Source organism: Mirounga angustirostris, unplaced genomic scaffold (assembly GCF_029215605.1).
Source record: "Mirounga angustirostris isolate CCGP_5_RB_7025 unplaced genomic scaffold, mMirAng1.0.hap1 SCAF_10, whole genome shotgun sequence".
NCBI classification, from domain to species: domain Eukaryota; kingdom Metazoa; phylum Chordata; class Mammalia; order Carnivora; family Phocidae; genus Mirounga; species Mirounga angustirostris.
This window is the reverse complement of record NW_026991718.1, coordinates 119,379,700-119,404,889: the sequence shown is the minus strand read 5'-3', so window position 1 is coordinate 119,404,889 and position 25,190 is coordinate 119,379,700. Positions and strand designations below refer to the sequence as shown.

At 46.8% G+C, this 25,190-nt stretch overlaps 1 long non-coding RNA gene across 1 annotated transcript in view; it reads left to right on the top strand.

Moving 5' to 3' along the window:
• Positions 1 to 24,611, top strand: part of LOC135361688 (uncharacterized) — a 50,143-nt gene extending 25,532 nt beyond the window's left edge. The window contains exons 2-3 of the long non-coding RNA XR_010405370.1: positions 24,086 to 24,157; positions 24,283 to 24,611. This is a non-coding gene — a long non-coding RNA (uncharacterized LOC135361688). The remainder of the gene's footprint in view (positions 1 to 24,085; positions 24,158 to 24,282) is intronic.
• The last annotated feature ends 579 nt before the right edge of the window (positions 24,612 to 25,190 follow it).

The following is a 25,190-nucleotide window of genomic DNA, read 5'->3' as shown; positions in this document are numbered from 1 at the left end:
ATTGAACTGGGCAGGAATTTGGGCCTCAAACCCAGGATCTGGTGCTGTCCAAGATGGCAGCCCTCTTGCTAGCTACCACTGCAGCTGGGAGTAAGAAGGGTAAAGGAGAGGGACAAGAAGGACTCCTGTCATGGCTGGGATGTTCCTCTCACTCTTCCTTGCATCATGAAGTCTGGAAGAGCTCTGAGCTGCTGGGCTTGGGATGTCAAAGGCCACCTTGGCCCAGCAGGCTGGGTGAAACTGACTGTCTAAACCAATGACTAAAATAGAAATGGGGTGTCAGGCGAGGCCAAACCTAGGCTCTGCCCCTTACTGTCTGCTCTCTTCCTTGGCAACGTGTGTAGACAGGCTGAAGCAGGCAGGCTCCATACTGGAGGAACTCAAGTCTAGATAAAAAATATTAAAATTTTTTTTTTAAAGATTTTATTTATTTATTTGACAGAGAGAGACACAGTGAGAGAGGGAACACAAGCAGGGGGAGTGGGAGAGGGAGAAGCAGGCCTCCTGTTGAGCAGGGAGCCCGATGTGGGACTCTATCCCAGGACCCTGGGATCATGACCTGAGCCGAAGGCAGACGCTTAATGACTGAGCCACCCAGGTGCCCCAAAATATTTAATTTTTTAAAAAAAGATTTTATTTATTTTACTTGAGAGAGAGAGCAAGTGAGAGAGAGAGAGAGAGCACCAGCCGGGGCGGGGGGGGGGGGGGGGCGGAGAGGCAGAGTGGGAGGCAGAAGCAGGTTCCCTGCTGAGCAGGGAGCCTGATGCGGGGCTCCATCCCAGGACCACAGGATCACGACCTGAGCCGAAGGCAGATGCTTAACTGACTGAGCCACCCAGGCGCCCCCAAAATATTTAAATTAATAAGAATAAATAAGTGTTGTTTTAATGGCTACCAAGGTGAATGAAATTCCAGGAAGCATGTGCAATGGTACTGGGACATAGAAATATCTGGTGTATTTAGGGAACTGGAAGATACCCAAAGTGGCAGAACTCTGGGGAACCTGGGAGAAGTGATGGCTAGAAAGGCTGAAGGTCAGACTGAGGCCAGGGTTTTGACTACTCGGCCACAGTAGGAGAGAGTCCTGAGGGTTTCCAAGCAGTGACATCATCAAAAGGATGCTTCAGGTTTTTCCCTTCTTCCCCTATGGTCCTCTGCCTTGTTTCTCAAATTCCACAAATCAGTGAGATCATATGATAATTGTCTTTCTCTGATTGACTGATTTCGCTTAGCATAATGAAACAAGATGAAACCAGAGAGGGAGACAGACCATAAGGACTTTTAATCTCAGGAAACAAACTGAGGGTTGCTGGAGTGGTGGGGGGTGGGAGGGGTGGCGTGGCTGGGTGATGGACATTGGGGAGGGTATGTACTATGGTGAGCACTGTGAATTGTGTAAGACTGATGAATCACAGACCTATACCCCTGAGAAAATACATTGTATGTTAATAAAAATAGATAAATTTTTTAAAAAGGATGCTTCGGAAAGATCCTTCTGGCAGTTGTTCGGTGGGGGGGGGGGGGGGGGGGGGGCGGCCTGAAGTAGGGTAAGACCAGGTACAGAGGTGTCAGAGAGGGAGCTATGAAAATGCCCACCCAGGAACAGCAATTTTCAGGGAAGAGCATCCCTACATCAGCTAGTTTCAAGGAAGTTCACTTTTGTAAAACAGGTTTGGATTCCCTCCTCGAATACCCCTCTCATGATCATTAAGTGACACCAAAGACCCTGCCCAAGACAAATGCAGATCCTTCTAGCCTTATGGGGGGGGGTAGGGATAGGTAGTAACCATAGTCTGTGAAGCCACATGGAGGGTGATAACTTGCATCTTTTCTCCACCCTCCCAGGTGGAGAAATCCTGTCTTACCAGGATTGTGTCTCATCCCAGCAGCTTCTGAATGAGCTGGAGGAACTGCAGACTCATTGGTTTCTGAACTAAGCCAGTGGCACCTGGTTGCATTGGCAGAGAAAATTTGGAATGGTCTGCCCATTAAGATATTTTAATCAGTCTCAGAAAACTTAATCACACTGATTGAGGTCCACTGGTTTTACTAGTGACTTTGGGCAAAATACTTCCAAGATGTTGGCCTCAGTTTCTCCATCTGAAAATGGGGAAAACAAAAGCAAATCTAAAAACCTTTTACTGTTATTTGTCCAGGAGGTCTAAGCTCAAGTTACCCTGAAGGGCTGGTAACTTACTGATAGACCCTCATGACCAGCCCAGCGGCATCTCTTACCATGTTGTTGAGGTCAACCTTCGGCAAACCCGAAGTGTTCATATGTGTTGACTCAAGAAGGCACACAGACTCTAGAGAAATTTTGTACCAAAATTCTGTAAATGTGATGAGGATGCATGTTTGTTTTCACTCATGATTGGAAAAGAAAAAATGAACAGGGGTATATGTGGATAGTCGATTATGAAAACTTGGCCAAGAAACTCAGTGTGGCTTCCAATATGTGGATGATGGGCTTTTATCCCTGAGTGTCCTTCATTTTAATTCTCCATGATAATTCCTTCAGTATCAGTGTTTCCGAGATTCTAAGTTTCAATCTTAGTCTAGAAGCCTCTCGATGAACTCCAACTCAACCAAGACCCTCTACAGGTCAGACTTCACTCCTGACTATTGAATGTGTTTCTTGGCTTCGGGAAACCTCCTCTTCTATATCCTACAGCTCCTTTAACTCGACAAGTCCCAGCCTGAATTGATCCTCTTTCCTGCCTGACTTGATTCCCTTGATTCCCTGTTTCAGGAATGACACCATTCCCCACCCAGTCACCATGGCTGGAAGCTGGGAGTCATTCTGGGCTCCTTGCCAACACTCAGTCCTACATCCATCCATTGTCACATCCCCCGTGCTTGGCCCTTGCTTGGCTAGAATCTACCCTGTTCTCTCCTATTGATGACTCTTTACCCAAGTTCAGTGCTGACTTACTTCATCTTGTACCGGAGGCTCCTCCTATTTGTTTTCTCACCTAACATCTCCTCTTCTTCCAGGTTGACTTTCCCTTTGCTGCTATAGTAATTTCTCCAAAACTCTGATCTGGCCATGTCTCTCCTGCTTGAGATACCATGTAAGGTCTTCATGGCTTATAGAAGAGTTGAAATTTCCTAGCCTAACATATAAAGTCAGCCACAAGAGATCATCTGATGTTTTTTGGATGCACCTTCTCTTTTTGGAGCTCTATGCCTTTCCACATGCTGATCCTACTGCTTGGTTTGCCCATCTTCCCAGTTCTTTTGTACTTGACCCTGCTGACATTTGATCCCTGTTGACCTCTCAAGCCTCATACCTTATTACTTTCCTCCTATCTGTGTGCAGTCCTTGCTGTTGGCCATGTCTATCCACTTGGAGGGCTTCTGAGATGGCCAATGAGTCCTTCTCACCAATGGCCTGTCTTGCATATGATGGATATATGACGTGTTCTTCTGGGTTGGCTGTAAGTCATATGGACAAGGGACTGACATTTCTTGTGTGAATAGAACCACTCTTCTTGCTTTTCCCTGGGCCCCTCCATCTGTGCTCACCACCGGTACCTGTGAGTAGAAAGCAGTTATGTGATCAACACTGAAAGAGGTCATATTCTAGAAATACAGTGATTATGGCTGAAAGAGTTCCAAATGTGATTGGAAGATACCTTTTTCCATGTGTAGTTTGCAAAATTCCATGTGATAAATTTGACATAGCTGGAATGAATCATCATTCACATTTCCCTGCACATTCTGGGTAAGATTTGCATTTGTGGTCTTCATCAATGAAACTTAGTAATAACCTTTGAGTCATTGGAAGCTGGTATTCATAGGTGGCATGATTGATGAGGCAGCATTGTGAGTAATGATGCAACTGACATTAAAGATGCTGCTAGGGAACTACTTAGGCACAGGGATCTGTATTGTCTCCAAATAAGCAGGTTCTGAAATGCCATGTCATAGGGAAGAAATACAGCATTAACACTTTTTTTTCTCATTGTAGGAGATATAAAACCAGCCAGAAATGGTGCATTTGATAGCAAAGAACACAAATACATGGTTCCTGGTCATGAACAGGAAGAGATAGTGCCCGGACCCTAAGAAAAATCTTCATGTTCATGTGCTCTATTGGACAATAGACAAGTACATAATTACATCTTCTTTACCCATTATTCTAAGTCTTCAGTGATAAATCACTATGCCTCATAAGGGTCTATGAATTTTATAACATATTTTTAAATTAAACTGATTATTTGTCAGGGCCCCACAACAATTTGCTCAGGGCCCCATACACTCTAGGGATGGCTCTGCTCTGGAGAAGGACTTTATAAATATCTTGAAATGCCTCTAATTCCCCAAAGGGAACATTATGCATGCTGCATAGCTGATATTTTATGTTGTATCATCTCAAAGGACTCTTTAAATTTGGTAGATATCTGTCCATCTGTTTTTAAGTGATGTGATAACAGGAGTTCAGGCAAAACAGACAGAACTCTATGTTTAGGTGAAGGGAAAATACCTAAGATAAATTCAATAAAAGTAAGCTCACGAGGGGCTGTTACAATGATACCCACACTGTTTAGCTCTATGAGATTGAGTAGCTATTATTGTCCTAATTGAGAGATAAAGCTCACACTGCTAATGAGAGATGCAGGTCAAGTTCCAGTCCCTGTGAATCTGAGAAAGGGCGCACAGCCAAGCACCTGGGGAAAATACCCATGTTTGTAAAAACCGTGTCTGAAAGGCTTATCTTGAGGGCAGCTAAGGCCTTTGAAAAGCCACTGAGAATAAAAAATGAGGGTTTTTATTGTTTGGAGACAGTTGGCAGAGAAGGAAGGAGAGCCCATAGCATGGTGTGATGGTACAACATTGACAGTTATCGGAGAGAATTAAGAGAGCTGCTCAATTCATCAAGGCAAAAGCCTTTAATCTGGAAAGATTGAAGCTGAAGATAGGGGAAAGGCAGAAGGCACACCTCACTGCTCTTAATTAATTCAAGTCTCCATCCCAAATGAATTATAGCTCAGGGTCCTGAAAGGACTTGCAGAAGTCTTTGTGGGATCCCTGTCAGTCTTATTTGGAGAACTGTGGAGGGAGAGATGCCAGAAGACCAGGGATGGGCACGTCCTGTCTTGATTTTCAGAACCTGGGTTCTAGAAATTATAGGCTTAAATCCAGTTTCTGGCGATGAACTAGAAATGATTATTTAACTGGTGTAGGGGTTAAGTGCACTTAGAAGGGGAAGTAAGAATCAGTTTGGAACCATCATAGGTTCACTAAGAACTAGTAATTCTAAAATATCATTCACTTTTTTTGAATGCTTCCTAGATTAGTACTGTGGATATTTGATTATTTTTCATTCCCCCACCATTTGGACTGATCTGGGGGAACTCTCACCTTTATGGATCTTGGGGAGATGTGGAACCTGTCTTCCACGGTAAAACTGAAGATGCCATGTGCTCAATTTCCCAGGCTCCCTTGCAGTGAGGTCATTGCCAGAGTAATTTATCTAGGCTAGTCTCCAAGGAGATCTCTAGTGACAAGCTATGGTAGGCTGAATAATGCTCCTCCAAAGATGTCCATATCTTAATCCCTGGAAACTGCAAATATGTTAGATTACATGGCAAAGGGGAATTAAGTTTGCAGATGGAATTAAGGCTGCTGATCACCTGTCCTTAAAATAAGGAGCTTAACCTGGATTACCTGGGTGGGACCAATGTAATCACATGGGTCCTTAAAAGTGGAAGAAGGACACAGAAGAGTCAGAGAAGGAAATATGATGATGGAAGCAGGGCCAGAGAGATGCTACACTGCCGGGTTTGAGGATGGAGGAAGGGGGCCATGAGCCAAGGAAAGTGGATGGCCTTTAGCAGCTGGAAAAAGCAAAGAAACAGATTCTCCTTTAGAGCCTCCAGAAGGAAAGTAGCCCTGTCCATCCCTTGATTTTAGCCTGGTGAGACCTGTTTTGAATGTCTGACCTACAGAATTGTAAGATAATAAATTTGCATTGCTTAAGCCACTGAATTTGTTATAACAGCAATAGGAAACTAGTATACATACACTCAATGTGTCTCTGTAATTGGCCTTTTCTAGTAGAGCATTTTATTGATGACATGGATCAATAGTTTTCAAACTAGACTGGGCAGAGTTCCAATGGGGTGTCTTAGAGGCTACCAAGAAGGGAAATTGGGAAGGGAAAGGCAGAGGCAATGGGACTCTGGGACACCCCATCCATGCTGCCACTGGAACAATACTGTTTTTTATCTATATTAAATATTGGAACTCTATGAAAAAGGTTTGAAAGTCATCATTGACATCATAGATAAATGTATTAAGTATAATAATAAAAGATAACATTTACTGAATGTTTATATAGACTGGACACCCTGCTTAGTAGTGTATACATCTTAGTGAATCCTCATAATTGTTGTAAGAGGTAGATATCACTTTTGTGGATGGGGAAAATGAGGCTCAGGGAAATTAAGTCACTCAACCAAGGTCCCACAGTATGTAAGTGGCAGAAATGGCATTTTAACTTGGGAAATCTGACTCTAGAGCCTGCACTCTTAGTCAAGTCCATCAAGCATTTAATTGGAAAGATCTAGTTGGAGTATCATATTGATGGTACAATTCAGAATTCAAACATATTTATATGACAGAATACATTTGTTTGGTAAAGAGGCAAAATCCTGCATTTGAGTTCAAAAGCACAATTACATCAAAGTGTGGGCAGTTCAAGGGAATTAATCAGGTTATCTGTAGGTTTGTTGCAGAGAGGTATTTGCAGTGGGTGGAAGGTCACCACCTTCTGGGTATATCACAAGTGTAATATTCCAGGGCCCTGTGATAAGAAAGTCCTTTACACGACAGAATGGGCTGCCTCATGATGTTGTGAGCACCCTGTTATTGGTAGCAGTCAAAAAAAAGATTGAGTTTGTGGGGGTTGGGAGTTGATTTAGGGTCCCTTTAAAATTCTAAGATCTAAAGGTTGTTGTGCATAGGGTCAATTGATGGGAAGTCTTAGTGCTTGGCTTAAGCAACCCCATCTTCTCTAGACTAATGAGACAGAGGGAATTCTAAATGGATAGATCCTGCTTCAGTGTCAGGCACCCAGCCTCTGGGGCTTATATTTTATCCTAGAGGAAAGGGGTATCCATAGCAAGTGTTTAAGCAGCAACCTGATAGGAACAGATCTGCATTTCTGAGGGACGCATTGATCAGAGGGCGAGAAGTTGAGTTGGGGGACCAGCTGTTGAAAAAGAGTGAGAGAGACACATTTCGGGGCCAGGGCAGACAGAGCCAGAAGACCTAGGCTGAGAAGGGAAAAGAGAGAGAGGGAGTACCGGACAACACCCAGGTGAGGGCTGGGCTGGGTGGAGCTGTCCAGAACACAAGGTGCTGGGTGCTTGCAGGCTGCAGGAACTCCAGGGCACGGAGAAGGTCCACATGGAAGGTTGTCTGGGGAGGAGCCCTGTGCTAAGTGGGTCACAGACTTGGTTGACTCTACAGATGTATTAGTCAGAAGTGGGTCAGGAGCTGGAGGTCCAGCGTCAAGACAGGTGGAGCCCTGTAATCCTTATTCTGCCTGTGATTTGTGGACCTGCTGAGGACAGACAAGAGCCTGGCAATCAGCCTAGCAATGGGCCCTGAATTCTGAGTGGGATATGGGTTTCTGGGCGGGTTGGAGGTGGCAGAGAGAGCCTGCCTGTGAATCCCACTGACCAGTAGTTCCGGCACCCCTACCCCTACCCTACCCTACCATCCCCTCCTCAATGAATCTGCATTTACCAGACATAAAGGAAAAGCACATTCACCAGCTGCCACCTCCCTCTAGCCTTCAGACTAAACCAGTTCACTCTTTCCAGGAATTCAACCACCTCCGCCTGTCACTCCAGGACACTCATGTTTCCCACGGCTAGAGCTTTTAATCTATTAGTCTTTTACTTCTACCTCCTTTCCCCAACATGAAATTGTTGGAGCCTCAGTTTCTTTATCCATAAAATGGAGATAATAGTAATCCTTATTGTAAAGACAGGTATTGCCTAAAAAACTCGTACATATAGTGAGTGCTCAATAAAAACTAGTTATTGTCAGGGAGGTGCACTAAACTAAATAATGAGGAGTCAGGTTATTCTGATGGGAAAGATGGTGTGATAAGGCTTTGCCAGGCTTTGTTGGGAGGAAGATAGGGAGAAGAGAGGCATGAACATGGAAGTGAGATCAGAAACACTGGGGAACAGCTACAAGAGGGGGCAGGATGATAGTTTGGGGTGTGACAAGGCCAGAGGGTAGGGAGTGGCCTAGCACTATGTGTCCAGATGCACCTGCTCATGTCTCTTCCAGCAGCTGAGTCTGATGGCCAGGTAACCTGAGTGCGAGGCTCAGGATGAGTCAGCATAGATATGTATGTCTAGGTGGCCCTTTATAATCACCTGTAGAGTCTAGAAAACTTAGTTCTATTTTCTGCTTTTCCTGTTTTTCCACAATGTGACTCTATAACCCACTTCCCTCTCTCCATGTAGATGTCTTCAGCTGTAAAATTAAGGAGCTGGGTCAGGTTGTCTCTATGACCCCTCCCAGCTCTGACATTCTAGGACACTGAGCCAGTTGTCCGACTGAGCATTCTCCCTGGACAAAAGTAAGTCAAACTGGATGATCTATTTTTACTGAGGGCCTATAATGTGCCAGGTCATGGGCTAGGTATCATTATATGCATAGAAGCATTTTATTTCAATTATGGGAGTTATTACCATCAAGGGGTTCTGAGCCCCACCTTGACAGCGCATCATCACCTCTATTTCTTTCCATGTCTTACTGCACTGGTGAAATGATGCCATCTTCCTAGTGTTCTTGAGCAATCTCAACAGAGATTTCCACTTTCTTTCTAGCCTCAGATTGCCTCAGAAACTCCCCTCTGGATTCTACCCTTCTGCAATCCTCTTCTGTTTGTGATATTCCCGGGGAGACAGGTCTTATCTGTTCTGTATGTCATTGCAGACACATTTCCAGGCTTTATCAGGCTGTTGACAGTACCCATGATTCCATCTTGAATCCGTGGCCTGCTAGTACGCAGGGAACTGGGATCAGGAATAACTCTCAGGGCGTCGTGCTGGGAAGATCTGCACAGGGGCTAGAGACCCTCCAAGCAGACTGAATTCCAGCAGCCAGTACTAATAATGGTGAATACTCATTAGGCATATTTTCCAGGCACTGGGTTAACCCAGTGATTCTCAAGCAAGAATGGCATCAGGGAATTTTTGGCAATGTCTAGAGATACTTTCAGTTGACACAACTGAGGGGAAGATGTGCTACCAGCACCTAGTGGGTGTAGGTTGGGCTAAACACCCTACAATGCACAGGGTACCCCACACAGCAAGTGATGATCTAGCCTGAAATGTCACTAGTGCTGGGGTTGAGAAACTTTGGGTTAAACCCTCTGCATGCATTATCTCATTTAGTCATCAAACCATCCCTATGAAACAGCTGCTACTGTTATTACCACCCTCCCCTGTTTAGAGTTGGGGCAGCTGCAGATTAGAGAAGCATGAAGCAATTTACCCAAGTTCACCGAGCGGGAGAGTGACAGAGCTAGGCTAGGATCCCAAGTTTGGCTGACTCCAAAGCCTGCGTACTTCACTACTTCATTGGGAATGAAAAGGTCGGGCCAACTGAGCTTGTAGGTCAGGACAAGGAGCATGGCTTGGGAGCTGATTCTCAGAGGTTCCTCAGGACCCCAGGGCCCCCTAAGGCCCAGTAACTACTACTAAGTCTTGTTGCCACTGCAGAAGAACATGGAAGCTCAGCCCCCACTTGCTGGGGACATAGTCTCCCAGGGGTCCTTGGATTGACCTAGGGGGCTGATCTTGATTGCTTTCAGCTGAGCTGAGCTAGGGAAGGCAGGACATCATCCTAGTAACTTCAGCATCAAGTCCCATGGCTCTGACATCTCCAGCTGTGGAATCAAGTGCGGGGAGGAGACTCTGACAGCCGGCGGCACATGCTCACAGCCAAGTGAGAGATGTGGCAACGTGCCAGAAGTCAGGTCTCCTCTGATGTTGTCTGCAAACGTACTCAGAATACTGGCACAATGGGAGTTGACCTGTGCATGGACACAGGCCTGGTATCCAGTTTGTCCCCGATAATGAATGAACCAACATATCAAATGGGTGAATGGATACCTCTTCTATGAGGTCAAACCTTGGAATACAGTGAGAGGGCTGGGCAGAGATCACAGAGGGGAAGGCAGGGCCGGGCCTGTGGGGTGATGCTTTGGTGGATAGGATAACGCCAAGTCCTCCAGAGGGGTCAGAGAGCAGCAGCTGGAGCTGTATCTTCTAGAACACAAGCCACAGGAGACTGCAGGGAAGTCTGACTCCAAGCACCATAGGGGCTTGACTAATTTTTGGACTGCATCATTGGAATGTTTGGCAACCAGGCCTTAAACTCAGTGACCTCCCAGACCCAGGGGTTGCAGAGCCTGCAGGAGCCTTCCTCCCCAGAACATCCCCTGGGTGAGGGTTGAGGTCTCAGGTGGACTCAGGAATTTAGTTTATTGTTCCTGAGGTGGAAATAATTCTCCATATTCTGGTTTCTCCTTTCTAGGCCCTTTCAAAGACCATATTTATACCGATAAACTGGTGTCATGGAGTCCAGAGAGATCAACTAAAGGCACATAACTCTGGGAGCTTTCTTGTTATTGTTGTTGTTTTCCTCTATGGAGGAAAGGGGAGGAGGGGATGGGGGTGGGAAAGGGAACTGAAATTCATCAATGGTTTATTTTGGGTTGAGCGCTCTTCATGGTCACATTAATGAGGTAGTAGAGTGACCTGAAATGGTGCCAGGCAGACCTGGCTGGCCAGAGACTCCCTAAACCTCAGTTTACTCCTTGGTAAAAGGAGATAATACTTGTACCTATTTTCTAGAGTTGCGATTTAATGAGCTAATACATAAGATGGGCTCAGTCTAGCAGGGGCTACAGAATAAAGACCTCACTAAATGTTTAGCCAGCATTGTTGCTATTTTAAATTTATCACTCTTCCCCACCCTGGGAGGTGGGACTTATTGTCCCCATTTATGTATGAGAAAGTCAAGGCTTGGTGGGGTTACTGGGGTGCAGCTTCATTCTCAGTTCCTCCGGCAAGTCTCTGCTGGCCTCCAGGCCAGGGCAAGTGTCCCCTGTCCATGCGGCCCAGGCCCCTGATCTTCCCTCCCAGCTTGCATTGCAGCATAGAGCGAGAGTCCATTCACAGTCCCAGCCCCTGCCACGCTGTTGGCCCATGAGGACAGGCTCCGGGCCCACTGGATCGTTCTCGGCTGTGATGAGCACCAAGCAGAGCATTGGTTCATGGTGAAAGCTGAGGACACGTAGGTAATTCAGAGCCATTGGACCCAGTGGTCTGAAGTTGGGTTTGCTTCTTTCTTACAGTGTGTGTATGTGTGTGTGTTCTTTCTTAGGAATGCGGAGTAAAGTGGGTGGCTGGGGACATCCTTTAGGTGTCAGCAGGTCTCTTCTTTGGCATAGTGACAATGGCAAACCCAGCCTATTTTCCCTCTCCTTGCTGCTCACCTCTCTCCACCAGTTTCTACGCAACCTAAGATTCCCAAAGAGAGAAAGCCAATGTACCCATCCATCTAGAAGAGATTGGGAGTCAGTTATATGTTTCCTTGGTGCAGAAATACACAAATCACAATGGATCCTTGCAAGTGACAGGGAAACAATGGCTGATTTCAGCATAGGGTTCTGAATCTTTCAGTTTTCTTCCTTCACTTTCATTCCTAGCTCATCCAGTTCTCCCGTATCCCATGAGGATTGCTCAACGTGGGATCTCGGCCAGCTGATGGAGGGTGAGCCCAATTCCATAGAGGAGCTATTATGAATTAGTTAATCCAATGGTTTGAGCTCCTACTCTATGCCGGGCCCTGCACTAAGCACTGAGGGTACAATCCAGGACAAAAGGAGACAAGTGCCTGCCCTCCAGAGCTTACAGTTTGGTGGAAGATAGGGGTGATTGTCATATAGTCACACTATGGACATACATAATGAATCCAAAACTACACATAGATATATATAATTGCTCTGGAGGAAAAAAATAGTTCTATGAGGACTTGACCTAGATTAGGTGATTAAAGAACTGTTCCCTTAGGAGGTAAAACTGGGCAGAGATCTGAAGAATAGATAGGAGGTGGTGGATAGAATGTTCCAGACAAAGGGAACAGCTTGTGCAGAGTCTCTCTGGAGACCTGGAAATAAACAAAGGCCTTAGGGTGAGAACATGGAAGTTGAAGGTTCACAGGGTGTAAGCCAGGCTGGAAAGGCAGGCAGTGGTGGACGGTGTGGGGTCTTGTAGGCTAAGGTTAGTATTTGGCTTCAAGTCTAAGAAAAGTGGGAAACCATAGGAGGGGATTTAGAAGCTGAGATACAATTTGATTTATTTCTTTAAAAGATTGTTCTGGCTGCTGTGGGAAAAAGAAGAGTGTCTGAGTGCATATTGGGATACCAGTAAGGAGACAAAGCTGGTTGTCCAGGGAAAGGCAACCGTTGCTTGGACACAAAGGGGTGGCAGAGATGGGGAGCAGAATGTAGGCTTCGGAGGTAGCAATGCAGGGACCGGGGCAAAGGGAGTTATCAATGGAGACTTCCAGTTTTCTGGTTTGGCAACTGGAAGGGTGGTGGTCCCACTTTGGGACACCAATGATGCTAACAGAAGGTGAGGTTGAGGGGTGGAGGGAGACAGATGAAGAAAGTGGCCTTGGACTCAATGAGCTTCAGGACCTGCGGGACATCTGAGTGTAGATGCTAGTAGGCAGTTGGATGTATGTGTGTGTCCCTCTCGCTCTGCAATTCTTCTGAGAACTGATCCTGGAACTCTTTAAGACTCAGCTTCAGGGGCGCCTGGGTGGCTCAGTCGTTAAGCGTCTGCCTTCGGCTCAGGTCATGATCCCAGGGTCCTGGGATCGAGTCCCACATCGGGCTCCCTCCTCGGGGGGAAGCCTGCTTCTCCCTCTCCCACTCCCGCTGCTTGTGTTCCTGCTCTCGCTATCTCTGTCTCTGTCAAATAAATAAATAAAATCTTAAAAAAAAAAAAAAAGACTCAGCTTCATTTCTCTGTTGCTGCTCAGGTTTGATCAGGCCATAGTTAAGCCACTTGAGTTCCTTTTCTTTCATATTAAGGTTTTTGAGTGAGAAAATGTGGCCCTCCCAAGAAGAGGTAAACCTGGTTCTATTTATTACCACTGTTAAGGAGATGAGATGAAATGCCAACACGACAGGGCTCCCAGGTGAGCCCCGAGACTACATATTCCTGAGAGATGCCTCTGAGCCTGGGTCTGGGAGAGCTTTGTCTCACCTGCATGGAGCCGGTGGGAAGGGTTCTCCTGAGTAGGACTTGGCATCTATCTTTGTCCTGGCCAAGCAAATGTACATCTTTCTTTTATCATTTTTAATAATGTCATTCATCTATTTACCGATTTATTTAGTCAACTTTTATTGAATATACTGATTTAGATTCTGGACACAGAGGATAAGACAGATGGAGTCTCAGCTCTCATGAAGATTGCACACCAGTTGGGGAGACAGGCAACAATCAAGGAAACGAATATCCAAACAAGATAATTTCCAATGACTTTAGGGAAAGCATCTCTGAGGAGGGACATTGGAGGGAAGCCTGATGAATGAGCCAGCCAGTCATGCAAAGGGCTGGGCAGTGATGGGGGACAGCTGTGGGGCACCCACGTGTAGGTCCCGAAGATACATATTTGAGGAAAAGGAAAGAGGCCAGGGTGCCAACTCAGTAAGCAAGAGGGAGAGTGATAGGAGATGAGATTGTGGAGACCAGAGGGGCTGGACCATGTAGGCTATGGTGGATTTTGTTCTAAGTGGATTGGGAAGGCATGGAAGGCTTTAAAGCAGGGAATGATCTGTCTTGATTTGTCACCTAAAAAGATCACTTTGGCTGCTATGTAGAAAATACATTGTTGGAAGGCCAAGGGTAGAAGTAAGGAGTCCAGTGAGGAGGATGTTGCAATTATCCCTGGGAAAGGTGCTGAGGCCTGGACCGAGATGGTGGTGGCAGCCATTGGCTCTGAAGCCTTTCTTCTGTGTGCTTACATGAATGACAAATGTCCCATGCCCAGAGGGACTCTATAATTAATTCTGTCATCCATTGCTCACCATAGCTACCACTGTGGGTCTTTCCAAAACAAAGAAGGGTGAATGAGTAAATTTCTCTCTATTAAGTAATCTGTAAGTCTCATTTCTCTTATAGTTTAGCATCATTGGTTGTTGTTGTTGTTGTTTTTTTTTTCCACCAACTAAATCATTGATCATTGTGATGGTTAATTTTATGGGTCAACTTGAGCAGGTCATGAGGAGCCCAGATATTTGATCAAACTTTCTTTTGGGTGTTTTTGTGAAGGTTTTTTTCGAATGAGATGAACATTTAAATTGGTAGACTGAGAAAAGTAGATTGTCTTCCCAAATGTGGGTGGGCCTCATCCAATCAGTCGAAGACATCAGTCAATCAGTTGAATAGAACAAAAAGGCAGAGGAAGACAGAATTCTTTCTTGCCTGACTGCCTTTGAACTGGAATACCAGCCTTATCCCTGCCTTCGGACTCAAATAGAAACATTGGTTTTCCCTGGGTCTTGAGCCTGGTAGCTTTTATTTATTTATTTTTATTATTATGTTATGTTAACCACCATACATCACATCATTAGTTTTTGGTATAGTGTTCCATGATTCGTTGTTTGCGTATAACACCCAGTGCTCCATGCAGAATGTGCCCTCTTTAATACCCATCACTAGGCTAACCCATCCTCCCATCCCCCCTTCCCCTCTAGAACCCTCAGTTTGTTTTTCAGAGTCCATCGTCTCTCATGGTTTGTCTCCCCTTCCGATTTCCCCCCCTTCATTCTTACCCTCCTGCTATCTTCTTCTTCTTTTTTTTTTAACATATAATGTATTATTTGTTTCAGAGGTACAGATCTGCGATTCAACAGTCTTGAGCAATTCACAGTGCTCACCATAGCACATACCCTCCCCAATGTCTATCACCCAGCCACCCCATCCCTCCCACCCCCCCCCCCACTCCAGCAACCCTCAGTTTGCTTCCTGAGATTAAGAATTCCTCATATCAGTGAGGTCATATGATACATGTCTTTCTCTGATTGACTTATTTCGCTCAGCATAACACCCTCCAGTTCCATCCACGTCGTTGCAAATGGCAAGATTTCATTCCTTTTGATGGCTGCATAATATTCCATTGTATACATATACCACATCTTCTTTATCCATTCATCTGTCGAAGGACATTGTGAGCCTGGTAGCTTTTAGATGGAAATTATACCCTCAGTTTTCCTGGTTCTCAGGCCTTTGGACTCAGGCTGGAACTAAACCATTGGCTCTTTTGGATCTCCAGCTTCCTGATTCACCCTGCAAATCTTAGAACTTGCCTGTCTCCATAATCACTTGAATCAATTCCTTATAATAAATGTAATAAAAATAATAATAAATATATATACACACACAAAGAGGTTTATTATAAGGAATTGACTCTGTCTATATGCTCTTTCTACAAACACACATACACATTTGTAGGCAGAAGGAACAAATATACAAATATATATGTATATATATATATATATATACCCAGAGATTTCTTATATGTATATACATATACAGACCCAAGCACACATTCTATTGGTCTGTTTCTCTGGAGAACACTGACCCACACAATGAACCAATGCTTTGTGTTATCATTGGGAAGACCTCTGGGCACGGAGGTGGTTCTGCAGTCTAGATCTGGTAACAAACACCTAGGTTTTGGGAAGATTGAGCTATATTTTCAAAAGCGTGAAAAAGCATGATTTGTTTAGGAAAAGCCAGATAGTTCATGGTGCCCAGATCATAGTTTCACGCTAGGAGCAGTGATTCAGCAGGAGGGGGCATAGGGAGAGGAGGGTGGGAAGGCTTTGCCATGATGGGATTTGGCAACAGTAAGGAGCTAAAGAAGGCTCTAGAGCAGAGGACTGACACACTTAAGGCATACTCGAGAAAGGCTCCCCTGGTTGCAGTGAGAAAGGCCTAGAGAGGGTGAGGCAGGGAGCAGGATTAGGAATCTGCCACCATAATCCCAGGGAGCAAGGAGCAGCCCCTGGATTCAGGCCTGACTGTGGGGATAGAAGGGATGGAGCACCCTGAGGGATGCTTAGAGGTGTTGGTGGCAGGGCTTGGTGGTGGTTGGCCATGGAGAGAGCAGGAGACACAGACTGGGAGAATTCCAAGGTTTCTGGCTTGAATAACTGGGAGGATGGCAGCAATGGGACCATCGATTATTACAATCAAGAAAGCCCCTTATTTCTATGTCTTATAAAATAAATCAGAGGGACATCGTTATAGATTGCTTTCCACTCCCTCCTGTATCTTTGCAGCTCCTGTCAACAAAAGATGGAGTCTCATTTCCCCTCCCCTTGAATCTGGACTGGCCTGTGACTTGCTTTGGCCCAGAGGAGTGGTGGATGGGGTGGCATGGCAGGTCCGAGGCTAGGCTTCAAGAGGCCGTGTCAGAACCCTGTCCAGCCATCGTGTGAACAAGGCTAGCCTGCTGGATTCTGAGACACCCTGTGAAGCTGAGATGAGCCATGCTGCTGTGGCCATCCTGGGGCAGCCAGCCCCTGGCTGACGAGCCTCTCTGCCTGAGGTCTCTGAGTGGGCTCAGCCAAGGAGAGCTGCCCAGCTCAGCCCGGCCTGAGTGGCGAGCCACAGAATCATGAGCAGAAGAGATGACCGTTGTTTCAAGCCACTAAGCTGTTGGGTGGCCGGTTAGACAGCAAGAGGGAAGTGGTACAGGGATTTGTGAAATAGACGTAAAGCTAAAATCAACGGGGGATGGTGTGTGGCTATTGTATAAGCTTCACTGCACTCTGCAGGCGTTCATGAGGGTGAAATGAGAATAAGAAAGCCCCTTGATTCACCCTCTCATGAAGTTCTTAGAATAGTTTGTTTAAGGAATCAGTCAGCGTACATTTTTCCAGAAAATTCATTTTGCCCCCTTGATGACCTTAGTCCTCATCCCTGTCACAATGGGGTTGTGCCCTATTGGAAGACAAACAGTTCTGGAGCATCCAGAACTTTCCTGGTTTTGGCACCCAAAGTCCCACATCCCGAGAAACCCTTCAGCCTCAGACAAACAGGGACAGTGGGTCACCCTATTGTGCTTTGCTGCTTGCAAGTTCACGTTCACCCACTGGCTTCCGACGGGGGTGGTGGGGGCTGGGGGAGGGGGGCGTTGGTTTGCTGTTGCCCGTTTGATAGACAGGGAAGCTGAGATCCAGCAAGTCTGAAATGCCCCTCGGACCACCCAGCTGGAAGGCAGCCAGGAGAGGAGCTGAACCCAAGGCAGCCTGATGCTCCTACTTGAGCCTGTTGTACGCCAGGTATGTGGGGCAGGGACAGCAGCCCCTTATATGGCCCGGCCGTGGAAGTGAGGAGCTGCACCCCGGACACACTCCAGCATGCCAACCCCTCTCCAACCGGATCATTTTCAAACGTATTGTTCGAGGTCTGACACCAGGAGAGAAGAGCTCACGGCTTATTTCGTAGCTCACTCTATGGAGAGAGATGACTCGGGCCACGGCCCACCCTGACCCTACCCTCTGAGGCCAGAGCTGCTGTCAGTTCCGATCTGACAATGGCAGAGCGGATGAGACTCGGCTCCAGAGAGAGACTTCGGAGAATCCAGAAAAAGATGAGGCAGGCAAGGGGGACAGGGACAGGAATAGAGAACTGGTTTCATCTCTTTCAGGAACTGTGTTGATTCTTGATCGTGAACTCTTTGTTTGAAAAGAAGATCCATTTTTCATACATTCAGAATTCCAAGCTGCCGAACATTTCCTCCCGTGATGAGACACATTCAGAACAAAAACGTGCAGCCTGATTTGTCTTTCCCTGAAATCAAAGGCACTGTTCGAAAGAGACTGCGCTCGCCACACAAAGGTAGCAGATGTTTGCTGAGATTGAGCCGCACAAGCATCCACACGTTCAATCTTGGGAGCATTTCGGTTTTTGAAAAGAGGAACAGTTTTGTGTCATTCTGTGATGTGCGGAAGCTTCTGGTACTGGTGCTCAGGTCGGGTGTGGATGAGGGCGGGTTTGATCCAGACGGCTCTGCAGGGGAGGATGGGGCAGGACGCACCACATCATCAGGCGCCCACTGAGCACCCAGTGTCCACCTAGAATGGTGTTAGGTGCAGGGGCTGAGGGCACAGGGCCTTCAGCGTGCCATGATCTTAATTCTTGCCAGCAAAGAGTTTCTAAGTCTAAGGCTTCCTACACTCACAGCTTCAGAAAGCCTATTCTGAAGCTGAACTAGCTTTTAATTTCCCAGGTGTATTTCCCTTCTGTCATTCTCGCCTCTCCCAGATTTCTCCCTGTCCCTCATCCCTGGGATGTGATCAGTCACAGAAACCTGCATATTCTATTCCCCCAAAATGGAATTTAGAATCCATCCCCTGTTTCCATTTGCAATGCAGATTTCATCCCTTCTCCTCACTACCAAGCCACCAGAAACACCCTGGTTGTGTATATATTTATATAATACCCCTCAAGCTGTTTTGCAATGATCCATTCAGAGGTCATACCAGGAGCTCCTGGAGGTTAGGTTCATCTTGACTTTCTCAGTAGCCAGCGCAGGGTCTGGTATCTTCCTGGGGTTCATCAATATGCATGAGTGAATGAGGAAGTAAGAATGTAAATGATGTGATATTCCTTAACCATCCCCACCATGCCTTTCAGACCCCTCTGTTCCCACAGCCCTCTTTTTTTTTTTTAACTTGCCAACTCCTATTCATCCTTCAAGATCCAGTGCCCATGTTGCCTCCTTCAGGAAGTCTTCCTGACATCCTCAGCCTGTGCAGCTTATTCATTTCTCCCTGTGCACTTCCACAACATTTCTGACGCATGTGCACAGCAGAACGCATACCTTAATGACTAATGTGTCTGAGTTCTTGCTTGTCCCTGCCAGAGATGCAAGACTATTTAGCTTCACAACTCTGTTCTGCCTGACGTTGCTGCCTGAGGCAGTGTTGAGCTAGATTCTGAGGGTGCCTTTTCAGCAGTATATTCATATATACGTAATGTTTCTATTTTATATAATACATATAATTTTTCAGTGTATTAGAAGGAGCAGGCCCAGTTCCTCACCAATGAAGTAAATCTAAAGAACATGACAACAGTGATAAAAGGCAGTGACGCAGACAGGCCCATGTGGGTCAGCCTGCCATCTGGTGTGGCTTCTGGAAGATGAAGCCTGGTTCGTGCAGACAGGCTAAGGATTGCTGATCCCAAGGCCTGGGTGGGGAAGGTGCGTGAAGCCACCCTTTAGCTTCTCTTCTGTTCCCTGTGCAAGATGGTGGCTAAGAGGCGAAGTTCTCTTGATTCTCAGCTTACTCCATGCCAGGCTGATGTTGGGCATAAGGCATCAAACTCTGATAGTTACAGGGGTAGACTTTAGGTTTAGAAAAATTGGGTTAGAATCCCCACTCTGTCATCTCCAGTTGTATGATTTGGGGCAAGTTGCTTAGCTTTCCAAAGCCCCAATTTCCTTAAAAGGAAAGGGCGCTTCATACTAAGTCAGCCTTCGTAGAGTCCCTGGTAGTGCCAGGCACTGTGTTTTGTGCTACCTACTCGTGCCAGCCGTGACCACCAGGGAGGTACCATTGCCACCCCCATGTCACAGATGAGAAACTGAGGCTCAGGATGCTTGGGTAACACGTCCAAGGTCACTCAGTTGGAAAGCACCAAGTCTGGGGAGAAACCCAGAAAGCCTGACTTCAAGTCCAGTACTCTTAGCTGTGACTCTCATTAATCACCTTATGATAAAGATTTTTGGAAGAATTACGGGAGTTAATTTTTAAAATGGGGCTCTAAATGCTTAAGAAGGGATAGCTTTTTACGATACTTTTGGAGGACTTCGTGGAGTATGCAAAATGGACAGACTCACATTCCAAGAAAAAAACAAAAAAGGCCCTCAGAGTTTTGGACACAGAATATTTCAATTCTAACGATAACTTATTTTTATACTATAAACATCAAGGAAAAAGTAACCGATTCCTTATAAAGAATATGAAAATCAGCTGTCTTGAGACTTCTCCTTTGCTTGCTTTCCAAAATTGGAGAAGCCCTTACAAGGTTTCGAAGGAAGAAGATCAGGACCTAAGAATTTTGAGGACTTCATAGTTCCAGGAACAGGTAGACACTCTTTCAGGTCCAAGGACTCAAACAGACTTACAGTAGAGATGTAGGACAAATGAATGGAAAGAAGGCGGGCATGGGGGAATGCTGGTAGCAAAGGACACGAGATTCTTTCTTTTTGGAACTTAGACCCCAGGTTCAGAAATCCAGGAGGCTGTATTACACTCCTGGGCCCGTGAACTCTCATTATTTCGCTCAGCTACTCTTCTGCTTCTGCACCTTCCCTGAGACCAAGAAATATATTTCCCTATGATTTTTATCTCTTCCTTAATATAGGTTCGATCATTTAATTCAGGAAAATGGGGATTAGGAGGCTCAAAGTGGTTAGTGGACTTGCAGGGTTCCCACAACTATTGAGGGGCGGTGTGGGATTTCTCCTGGGCTCTGGCGGACACAGCTTCTGCTCTGCAGGGGAGCCGACCACCCCAGGGCAGAGCTGGGACTGCCATGGACCTCCTGCATCTGTGCAGCTATTTCCACAGGCTGCCTGGTTTTCTGCAGTTTGGGGGCTCAGGAGGCCACTGCCCGCTCCCCAGGGCTTTCTTCTGGGCAAAAGGGCTGCTGCCAGTCCTACTTGAGGGTCCCAGCTGAGGTTGTTCTGCAGAGCAGGGACAGAATCTTCCCAGGCCATGCCCGGCCCCAGAACCTTTCTGCCAGGAGCTTTCTTTAGGGAAGTCTCTCTGATCCTTGGCCAGGAAACCAAGAGTGCGCAAGTCTTCCTCTTTCAAGATAGCCCTGTCCCCTGGCCGAAAGGCCAAGACAGAGAGTAAAGCTGCAGCAGAAAGGGCCTGACATGTCACACTCATGGTTCTGGCCTGGCTTTTTTTAGAAAAGGAGCTCTTTCCCATGGTAAAGGGGAGAAGTCAGACTTTCCTGTTCCTCTTGGGCCGGGCATGAAGCAATCTTCAGCCCTGATGTTGACACCAGGTCAAACCCCCAGACCTTCTCTCTGGGCCTGGCTCCTTGGACTTCTGAGCTCTGACCTTGGCAGCAAGAAAATGACCCACTGGCTGGGGGTTCTACAGCAGCAAGATCTGTGCAGGGCCCTGGCAGAAACAGAGAGGAGCAGGACAGTGGCGGGGACCCAGCCCTGGGGCACGCAGCTGGACTTGGCCCCCAGCTCTATTGCACACTGTCTGGGAGGCCCTGGACAAGTTACTTAACTTTTCTGAATCTCGGTCTCGCCACCACGAGCAGTGGAGAAATTACACTCTCTACACGGGTTATTTATAGGAGAAAATGAAAAGATCTATGTGGAGAGCTTGGTGTAGGGCTTGGCATATGGTATGCCCTCAGTAGACATTAATTCCTGTCAAGGTTCCTGAAGTTTGCACCTCAGTCTTTACTTTGAACAATCACACAGTACATAGGAGTAAGGATTGTACACTTAGAGGTGGAGCTTCTGGATTTCACGAGAGCTGGGTCCAAGTCCTAGCCCCTCTCCCCCCACAACATACCCACACATAGTAACAGTGTGAATTTGGAAAAGCTCATCCTTTTCTTTAAGCTTGAGTTTTCATCTCCCTTGCTTGGTTCTTGTTGATGGGTGGTGGAGGTGGAGATTTCTGCCTGTGCTGGGCATATGGTGGACGCACGATAACCATTCCCATTATTACAAAGGAATCAAGTCAAATCCATCCAGCGGACGGCCTGAACCTCTATCTGTGGGGCGGACCACCATCAAATATGTGCAGATGGGTCAGTCCTCTGGCCTGATATGTGTGGTGGAGAAAATCTAATTGGAAAAATTAAGGTCAGAGTAGCTTTCTTGGTTTCATCATTCACTTTTTTGTTATTCCCAGAGCCTGGCACAGGGCCTGGCTTATTTTAAGCCCTCAATGCATATTTGTCAAATTAAAGAAGGCTTTGCTAATGCCAACAGAGTTTTTTTCTGACCAGGCTGGCTCCACGGGCAGGGCCCTATGCTTAGAAGTGCCCCGTGCATGGTTTAATGCTCTCTTGTTGCCATCTTGAAACTCTTAATACTTTTTGAAAAAAGGGCCTTTCATTTCCCTTTTGTACTTGGCCCTACAAATTATGTAGCAGGTCCTATGTGCTGGTAAATATACCTTGAAGAAAATCCAAGCCACTCAGGCTGACTTGCTGCTCTGGCCTGTCCCTACCCCCCCCACCCCCCACCCCGGCTGACCTCTGTGGCCGGATGCCACCATGCTTCCTGAACTCTAGCCACCCAGACCTGTTCCTTTAACAGGTCATGCCTCCAGCCATTCTCCAGCTCATCCTCTGGTTGGCTCCTAAGTCACCTCCACCGGAAGGCCCACCTTGACTACCCTCCCAGGCACTCTCTATCTTATTAACCTGACTTATACTCTTTATATCATTATAGCCCCTGATTCTTCTTTCTGAAATCCACTTGTTTCTTATTTGTTGACTTGTTTATTTTCTGTTTCCTGCAGTAGACTCACCCCAGCAATGAAGGCAGCAGTCTTCCTGTCTTGTTCCCTGCCTTGTACCCAAAGCATTGCATAGCCCTTGGCACATAGTTGGTACTCAATAAATGCTTATTGGCTTAAGAATGAATGGAATTGGCAGCGTTGGGTTTTCATCTCTGATCTCCTAGGACTCTCTTGGATGGGAAGGTGAGAGCTGAGTTGGCAGCACGCACCGAGGTGGGGATGGGAATAGCTGTGTGGGTCCCCAGCCCCTGCCATTAAGCAAGGTGACCACCATGCCTGTATTCTCCTGACAACAGAGGCCGGGCTCCTGGCTCAGGTCCCTGCAGTGGGAGTCCACTCTGCACATGGGGACTTAGAAAGGTCTGAGCAACTGCTGTGGACTAAGAGGTGGGAAATCAGAGCTAGACTGCTGTGGAAACACTGGATTCAGAGGCCATTTCATCCACTGCTCCATTTTGCAGGTAAGAACATTGAGGCTCAGGGAGAGAAAGAAACTTACTCGGTAGCCATAACACTAACAGCAAAAACCCAGCCCAACCCAAACCAAACCAACTAATCAAACAAAAAGAAAAAACAGTCAGAGGCAGTATAACAGGCAAGGATAATATTAAATGCATTGATATTTACAAGGTGCTTAGGACAGTTTCCTGCACAAAGAGTTCTTTCACTGTTCCAGGAAATTTACAAGACCCTTACTGGTAGCATTTCATCAAATCCTCCTGGCAGCCTATCATATTGCATCCCCATTCTACAGATGAGGAAATAAAGGCCCCAGCTAGGGAGTGGAAGGGCTGGGATGTGACACCAGGCTGGCTGACTCTAGGGCTGGGTTCTTAGCCTCTTCCCTGGGTTGCAGTTATGGGTAGAGCGGGCCTGGCATCTCTGTTCTCTTTCCCAGTACCAGGCAGGCGACTGGCCCGAGTGGGAAATGCCTCTGATTCACTTCTGCTGGGAAGCCACCTTACTCATTGGCTCATTCATGCTGCAAGTATCCTCTGCCGTCTCCCTAGTGCGTGGTGTCGTGCCAGGAACTGCAGGCAGATAGGTGAAGCCAGGCATCTTCTGTGTGTTGGGGCAGCAGTCCCAGCCTGGGGGGACTGGCAGAAGGTGGGCCACACGGCGGAGAGCCAATGGGCACAGGCGAGCTGACTCTGCTGTCCCTCCTGGGGTCCTGGCCCACCCTCTGTGGAGGGTACAGCTAACACAGGGGTCATGAATGGCTGGGATCCCAGATACACCAGAGCAGACCAGACCTGTTCAGTTCTCCTGTGCGAAGTCCCACAGGGAGGGTTGTGAGGGAGAACTCTGGTAGCTCCCAAGGTGTCTGAGAACTGCGCTCCCTTGTGGGCCAGGTGAGCTGTGGAGAGGGGGTGAAGGCCCAGTGGAGGCCATCCCTGGAAGACGTCCAGAGCCTTCAGCAGTGATTTCAGATTCATCTCTCTTTCCTTGCAGCCTGGCTGTCTTGCCTGCTCCCCACACCCTGTCAGGAGCAAGCCCTGTGGGATTTACTGCGTGTCTCTTGAGGTGAGTGGTCCCTCTTCTGTCCATAGCAGAGATCCCAACCTTATGCCATCATCGACTTCATCTGCCTATTCATTCATGCACTTAATACTTTCATTTGACAAATATTTCCTGAATTTCTCTTGTAGGCTAGGTGTTGTGCTGGGCTCTGAGGACACATCTGGAAGTAAATCAGTCATAACTTCTACCCTCACAGGACCCACATGTTAGAGGGCCAGCATACATAGAAGAAAGCAAGGAGAAAAAAATAATCACACACCCTAAAATGTGCACAGAGGGAAAGAATGGGGTGACATCCAGTGGTTTTGGAGCTGACTTCTCTCAGCTCACGAGAGACAACTGTTAAAAACTCAGGAGTTTCGTGAGCTGGGGGTTAAATGCAGGCATTATGAAAAATTAACTTGGGCAAATTTACAAGGAAATAAATTATGTTAAAAATAAAAAAAATAAAATGCGTAACTTCTTAATTATTTTACTCCTATCTATGCTCTTTAAACGATTTACTCCTGTTGTATCCATACAGTGGAAATACTCTGTACTGTACATCACCGTGTCTCCCTTCCTGACACCCGCAGCTTGACATCGACTCTGACGAGAGCCTTTACTAAAAGCTCCCAAACTGGCAAACACAACAAATCAAGGCTTTTGTTTTTCATGGAGAGCTGGTTGTTAAACATTTCCAGCACCCACTGGAGATCCACGAGAGCCTAACAGAAGAACGGACCTCAGGCAGGAAGGTCAGGTCAGGGGCTGTCTCTACGGAGGGGGTGTTTTTGGTGAGACCCGAAGGACCTGAAGGTGTCGACCGTGTAACCGAGCACATGAAGTTTCACGTGGAGGGAAGAACAAGGGCGAAGTCTTTAGGTGTGGTGGTTTCTGGGAATGAAGAGGAGACCAAGAGGGCTGTTGAGGAGTATAGCCAGCTATGGCGCCATGAGTGAGGAGACAGGAAGCTGGAAAAGTGGGCAGGGGCCAGACCTTCCCGTGCCAGGGCGTTTGCATTTTATTTGAGGTGCAGTGGGCCCTTGGGAGGGCA